The following is a 7,927-nucleotide window of genomic DNA, read 5'->3' as shown; positions in this document are numbered from 1 at the left end:
TCATATCTATTCAATGGAAGTTTTATTTCTACATCTGCTCACTCTTTTAATACGCATGAGTAGCTCAACTAGTTGAATGGGTTGAGAAGAACTAAGCTAACATGACCTAGGAAGTTCATTGCTTGCTATTGTCTTGTTTTATGCTGTGCAAAGTATCCTTTAGAGTTACTCGAGAGAGAGTCTAAAGAAAGAACCTAATGTCTCGAGAGAGCTAGGTTAGAATCTGGACTCGAAAGAGCAAGATTAGGCTTGCATAAACAGAAGATAGGGACTTAGAGATAAGTTCTGTTTGTCAACTTGCATCGCATGCATCCTAGGAATGGGAATGATATTATGTGGTCACATATTTGTGTGAATGTCATGTTGTCATCGCATAAATAGAGATAGAGGTTTATGTGTAAACCCTGTAGACTTATCCCATATTTATCGCATGCGTTCTAGCCTTGGAAGCCGTGGTATTCGCACCGAGAGGTGGTTTATTGTTGTATGCATGTTGCATGATTGTAAAACATGAACACATTCTAGGGAGTATTAGCCGAAATCTTTCTCAACCCGTTCACAATATATTCATCACATTTCCCGTTTACCAACTCTTTTCAAACTCTGCAGCATTTGTTATTTATTTTTAATCAACGCAATCAACAACCAAACACTTTATTTATTTTTCCGGTTACTGCAAAGTTTTCATAAAAAATTATCGACGTAATCTATTTTTACAAGTCCCTGTGTTCGACCCTGGACTTACTAGGAAACTCAGAGGAATTTACACTTGAATTCCGCTGGGAAAACTTGAGTGCACAACGCATATCATCCATATTTCCATTCAATAAAATAACGCATCATGAACCAACCTACATGTTATATGGTTTTAACTAAAGCCCAAGTTATCATACCACATGATGACATAAAGGATCTATTGTCCTATAAACAAGCAATGAATGATGTTGACAAAGATGAATAGATTAAGACCATGAATCATTAAATTGAGTCTATGTACTTCATTTCTGTTTGGGATCTTGTAGATTAACTTTTAAGGCTAGATTAGTGGCAAAGGGTTACACTCAGGTTGAAGGAGTGTATTATGAAGAAACATTCTCACCTGTTGTCATGTTAAAATCTATCTGAATACTCTTATCCATTGCCTCATATTATGACTATAAAATATGGCAAATAGATGTCAAGAGTGCCTTTTTGAGTGATAATCTTGAAGAGACCATTTACATGCAACAGCCAGGGGGGTTCATTAAGCAAGGTCAGGAGGAAACATTAGCAAGTTTAAACGGACCATTTTTGGGCTAAAACAGACATCCAGATCTTGGAATATAAGATTTAGTACTATGATCAAATCATATGGCTTTGATCGGAGTATTAACGAACCTTGTGTTTACAAAAGAATCATCAATAGTTTGGTAGCATTCCTGATGTTGTATGTGAACGATATTCTACTCATTAGGATTGATGTAGATTTACTGACAGATGTAAAGAAATGGTTAGCCGTTCAATTCCAAATGAAAGATTTTGGAGAGGCACAGTTTGTTCTACGGATCCATATCATTAGGGATCATAAGAACAAAAAGTTGGTCTTGTCTCAAGCATCATATATCAACAAGATGCTTGTTCGATGCATAATTTCAAGAGTGGTTTATTATGCAATGTTGTGTATTAGACCTGACATTTACTATGTAGTAGAGATTGTCAGTTGATATCAGTCCAATCCAAGATATGATCATTTGACCATTGTTAAAAATATCCTCAAGTATCTTCGGAGAATGGGGGACTATATGATTATGTATGGGGCTAAGGATTTGATCCTTACAGGATACACTGACTCTGATTTTCAGATTGATGGTGATTCTAGGAAATTCACATCAGGATCAACATTCACTCTTAAGAGAGGAGCTATAATTTGGAGAAGTGTCAAGCAAGGTTGTATTGCTGACTCCATTATGGAGGTTGAAGCTGCTGGTGAATCTACTAATGAAGTCATTTGGTTTAGAAAGTTCTTGATAGATTTGGAAGTTATTCTAAATATGACTTTGCCCACCATACTTTATTGTGATAATAGTGGTGCTATGGCAAACTCCAAGGAACCTCGAAGTCATAAGTGCGAGAAGCATATTGAAAGGAAGTATTATTTGACACGGGAGATTGTGCAATGAGGGGACATAATAGTCACGAAGATAGCTTCAGAACACAATGTTGTTGGTTCATTTACAAAGGCTCTCGTGCCTAAAGTGTTTGAGGGTCATCTAGAAAGTCTAGGTTTGCGAGATATGCACCACATTGTCTATCGCAAGTGGAAAATGTTGTTGGGCATAGTGTATGCCCTAGTTTATTGTATTAGTGTACTTTATTGTATTGTAATTGTTAAATTTACTGTTTTGTACACCTCACTAGCTTTAGGACAAGTGAGAGATTGTTAGGGATTGTGTCTAAATCTTGTAGTTTGTAATGTATAAACAAAATTCATTTATTTAATAAAATAAGGAGTTGTTTTATTTGACATTTAGAATTGCAAAACTCAATCCAATAAACATGGTCTAAGGTTATTTAACATAACTTAAACATGTATGTGGTTGACATAAAGTGGATCATGTTTAAGTAATAACCTAAATGATTTATGGTATATGGACAAGGTTGGATACCTTATCCTGATAACACTACAGATACGACCTACTTTGTAATTGTTACAATAGTTGTAAAGTGTTACAAATGATTTGATCCTAATCGTTCATGTAGAGACATGAGAATGGGCTATCCTATACAAAGAGTCTATATAAGACCGCAACGAAAAATGATTAGTCTTTCTTTGTAACGTTGTTACTTGAAAAGGCTTGCATTTCACTAGGATGATCATGGGTAACTTAAGCTTAATGTTAATTTAGTTGTGAACTCCTGCCTATGAGGGCAATCCTTTAATCTGTATGGGTGAGAGTGACCAAATTCGCTAACTTAATATGTCTACCATTTTGGAGATTTGTTTGAGTGGGAAGCTGGGAACACAGCTACACACGATGGAATTTACTCATTCCCGTCTTAAAGGAAAGTAGATGAATTGCTCCCTTAAGAGCTGATTCCGATCTTGAACAATGAAGTGCCTCACCCTTTCACTAGCTAAAGAGTGGTCTAGTTTATAATTGGACTATAACTAATTGTTCATTAGAAAGATCAGTGATACTTAAGGAGTTAGATGTAACTACAAGAGTAAAATGGTAATTTGACCCAGCTGCAGTTACGAGAAGTTCGTGAAAGGTCAACTTACTATTGATTGGTTATATCCATGAATACAAAAATATATCTACAGTGCGAAGAGTGTAGTTGTCAATCTTTAATGGAGTGACCTGCAGTTAATAAATGTTGATTAATTAATTAAAGAGTTCAATTAATTAATCTCGTATCACTTGAGCTTCTAATCTTTAGGTCCATTAGGTCCCCTTGCTAGCTTACTAAGGTTTCAAGGAATAAATAGTTTTGGAATAATTTAAATTGTTCAAATTATTTAAAGAAAAATTTATATTAAGTTTAATGTATATGAAACATTATAATACATAGTTAATTATGAATGCGATATAATTGATACTATGTATAAGGGGATTCATATAATGTATATTGATACTATAATTAATTATATGTTTTATAATTAATAAGAGAGATGAATATTTGAATGAGATTCAAATTGATGTAAGATATATTGATACATTATAATATATAGTTAACTATAAATATGATTAACTATAAAATAAATGAGAGTAATATATTTGAATAAGATTCATATATTGGTTATATGAAATTCATATAAATACTATAGGTTAAAGTCAATATGAATAAGCTTCATAGTAAAACTATAGGTTATAAGAGAGATTTGCATTTTAGTGTGATTAAAATGCATATCATATGATTGATTAACTAAGAGTTAGTTAATTAATCATATGGTTATATATTATATTATCTATAATGTAATATTATTATTTTAAACTCCTTTTTAGAGGGGAGTTACTATTTTTCACGTGAGTGGGAGTTATAACTCCCCTCTCCGCTCTGCATATCAGTGACTTTCTTCATAAACAATGAGAGATTGATGAGAATGTGAAAGATCTCTATGGAAAATTGTACTCTATAAAAAACATTATGCCATTTTATTTTCCCTCTCCTAAAACAAAGGATCCCACAATCCTTATTCCTTATCTGAAAATAGCTAGGAAGTCTTCTTGGTGGTGTCCATTGTTCGTGATCAGTGCTATTCGTGAAGAGTTTTATACAAGGGAGATAAAATTTGAGGTTGTTCGTGACTTGGAAAGAAAACACTTAGAAAAGAGTCTTCAAGGGTAAGTTTCATACTGATCACTTCTCCTTCTTAAATGTATGCTTAGATATAATTGTTTATCTTGTACGTTTATGTTCTTCTCCATATTTTGTTGATATCGAAATTGAAATTCAATTCCATGGCGTTCACACGCTTCATGTTTGTCTCAAAACATGCGATAAGACGAATAAAGATTTGTTATTTTAGTGCATTAAAAGCTTGCTTTTGTAAGAAATAAAAAATATAACAAATTAATTATTAGATGCGTTTATGGATCCTAAGAAAGTAACTAAGTCATATATATCAGGCACAAATGCTCAAAAAGAAATTAATATCCCGAGTAGAAGGTTGTCACTAATAAGTCTAGGACACACCAAAAGCGTGGTAGACCAATGGATTCTAAAGATAAAAATCCTAAAATGAAATAGTTAATAGTAAAAAAAAAGACTTGAATAAGAATGTAAATACCCATGAAGAAATCCTAGACATGATTGAGAGTATAATTCGTGAAGAAGATGAAAATACCTAAAGATAATAATAAGATTTTGATGAATTATGTCATGATAGCAAAAAGAAAGAATCGAACTAATGTAGTTATTGACAACATTTTTGCATATAATAGTGCTCTTGATATTATATCTAAAAATGAGTATTTTGAACCAAAAAATATTGAAGAATGTCGACATAGAAAATATTGATTTTAGTGGAGATAAGCACTCGAAGTAAATTAAACTCATTTTGAAAACATCAAGTTTTTTTACCAGTAGTCCGAACAATAGAAGATGTCAAACTCGTGGAATACAAATGGGTATTTGTAAGAAAATAGAATGAAAACAATGAGGTTACAAGATATAAAGCATGACTAGTTGCACAAGGTTTTTCACAAAGAATTGGTATTGATTATGAAGAGACACATTCTTCAGTGGTGGATATAATTGCACTAAGATATTTAATTGGTCTAACTATGTATGAAAGTCTGGACATGCATCTTATAGATCTCTTGATAATGACATTTATATGAGAACTCTTGAAGGATTTAAAATACCTGAAACATATAAATCAAGTTCTTGGGAATTGTATTTAATAAAGTTATAGAGATCACTTTATGGATTAAAACAATCAAGACGAATGTGATACAATCGTCTGATTGGATATTTGTTGAAAGAAGAATATCAAAATAATCCAATATGTCCATGTGCTTTTATAAACAACAAAATTTGTGATTATAACTGTATATATTAATGACTTAAATATGATTGGAACTTCTGTAGAGCTTTCAAAGGCAATAAAATATCTTAAGAAAGAATTTGATATGAAAGATCTTGGAAAAACAAAATTTTACCTTGGCTTGAAAGTTGAACATTTAGCAAATGAGATATTTGTTCATCAACAAACTTACACAAAAAATTTTCTTAAATATTTTATATGGACAAAGCATATGCATTGAACGTTCCAATGGTCACTAGATGTAAAGAAAGATATATTTTGACCTCGATATGATAATAAAGAACTTTTTTTATCTTGAAGTACAATATCTTAGTGCAATTAGTACACTTATGTCGTTACAACATATATGACCCAAATCAAAGGAGGGTATATTAAAGGATATGAAACAAAGCATATTTTAGTAAAGTTTCTTTACACTCGTGATCTTGATGAAAATGAGGACATTACGGTACAAAAAATTTGTTTGAAAGATAACATGACATACTTATTTACAAACGCATTATTTGCCACAACATTTGGAAATTGGTGCACAACATTGGAATGCGGCGACTCAAAGATCTTAAGTGATGTTTCCATGAGGGGGAGCAAATATGTTGTATTCTTTTAAGTTTATTAGATTATATGAAGTATATGTTCTTTTTCCTTCACTAAGATTTTTTTTCCATTAGGTTTTTCCTAGTAAGGTTTTAATGAAACATATTTCATATATAATGAGCATCTAAGGAGAAGTATTATAAATACTATAAGTAAATAGATGCCTAGGGTTGATAAAAGTCCCACCCGCCTCAATCGAGATGGGGAATTCCTTATTTGACTAGGGATGGAGGGTCAAACCAGAGACACAAAACGGGTCCTTGATACTAGTAGCTAAGCTACTATTTCTATTATTTTAATTTTTTTTAATTTCATTTTATAATATAATTAACTTGTCACTTTATATTAAGTTTACAATAAAAAAATCTATTTTTTAGTTATTAATTTAAATAAATAAAACAATAATACTACTAATCTGTCATCTAAAATATTTACAATTTCAATATAAAAACCAAATTTTAATTGATTTTAAATAAAAAATAATTAAAAATACAAATATAAACAGAGAATTTTTTCCCCACAGGGATCCAATTTCTGAATTGGATTCCCTGACCTCGACCCGACTCACTAAAACAGGGAATGGGGTAGGGATGGGGTTTACAAATCCCCATGAGAACAGAAAGAAAGGGTGTGCATCCCCGGCCCCATCCCGCTCCATTGCCAACCTTCCCATGCTTAGTGTCCTAAAAGACCAAATGTCATTCTTTCATTACCCCATGTGTCTTTGTATATGTTGTCCATGTGTTTTATGACTACACATGCTTAGTGTCCATATAATGTCATATCTTAGTTGCCAAATTGCCAATAAATAGTGACATTTTGTGGAGATATGCACATTGGTGAAAAATTAAAGAAAGTTTCTCACATTTCCTTATTTTCATTATTTCAATTTTAGTTATTTTACATTTTATTTTATTTTAAGGCAAAATACACTTTTGGTTCCAAGGTTTGAAGTTGGTGTTTATTTGGTCCCTGAAGTTTGAAGAAAGATTATAAATGGTCATTGAGTTACTTAGACCGTTAGTTGACTAACGGAAATATTATGTGATAGTTAGTAGTGTAGGCTTTTTCGCCCTTAATCTCATATTAATTAATTAATTAATATTTTGATTATAACAAACTTACTTCTATTCACTAACAATTTTAGTGTTTTAAAGTGTCCATTGTGCAGAGCATGAAGCAATGGTTGCAACACAGTTTGAATCACTCAAATTAGAGCTCAAAGGAAGAAGATAGAGCTGAAACAAACTTAACGAAAAAATCCCGAGCAGATAACATAACATATATTTTTTTTTAATTAAAGTGGACTAATTGAAATGTGCCACTTGGAGTAATGGATGAGTGACACATAGTGGACTATAGATTTTTGGATTGTTTTTAAAAGAAAATGCTTTTAAAAAAATATTATTATATTATATTATATTTGTGTCTAATGGTTAGTTGGGTTTTAAAATTAAAAAAAATTAATAATAAAAATAAATTGAACACGTACTTCACTTTCTATTGGCTATACCTTTTCTTTAAAATGAATATTTATTATTACTACTTTTAAATCTCCACAATTGATTGAATTTTACAAACATTTAATGGCCTAAATTGAATTTGGTCTTGGCCCTCTTTTTAAACTTTTCATCTTCTCCATATTTCTATAAAAATTTTCATAATTTTCAAACCTCTCAAAAAATACAAAGTTTCTATTGTTGCTCTCTCAAAGCTTCAAATTTCTTCTTTTTCATCTTATTCTTGAGAGAGATTTATATATGATGAGGATTAATTTGTTGTGAGCTCAAAATTTGTAAATCC

Source organism: Benincasa hispida, chromosome 8 (genome assembly GCF_009727055.1).
Source record: "Benincasa hispida cultivar B227 chromosome 8, ASM972705v1, whole genome shotgun sequence".
Lineage (NCBI taxonomy): Eukaryota > Viridiplantae > Streptophyta > Magnoliopsida > Cucurbitales > Cucurbitaceae > Benincasa > Benincasa hispida.
The sequence above is the reverse complement of the archived record's forward strand: the minus strand, read 5'-3'. Positions refer to the sequence as shown.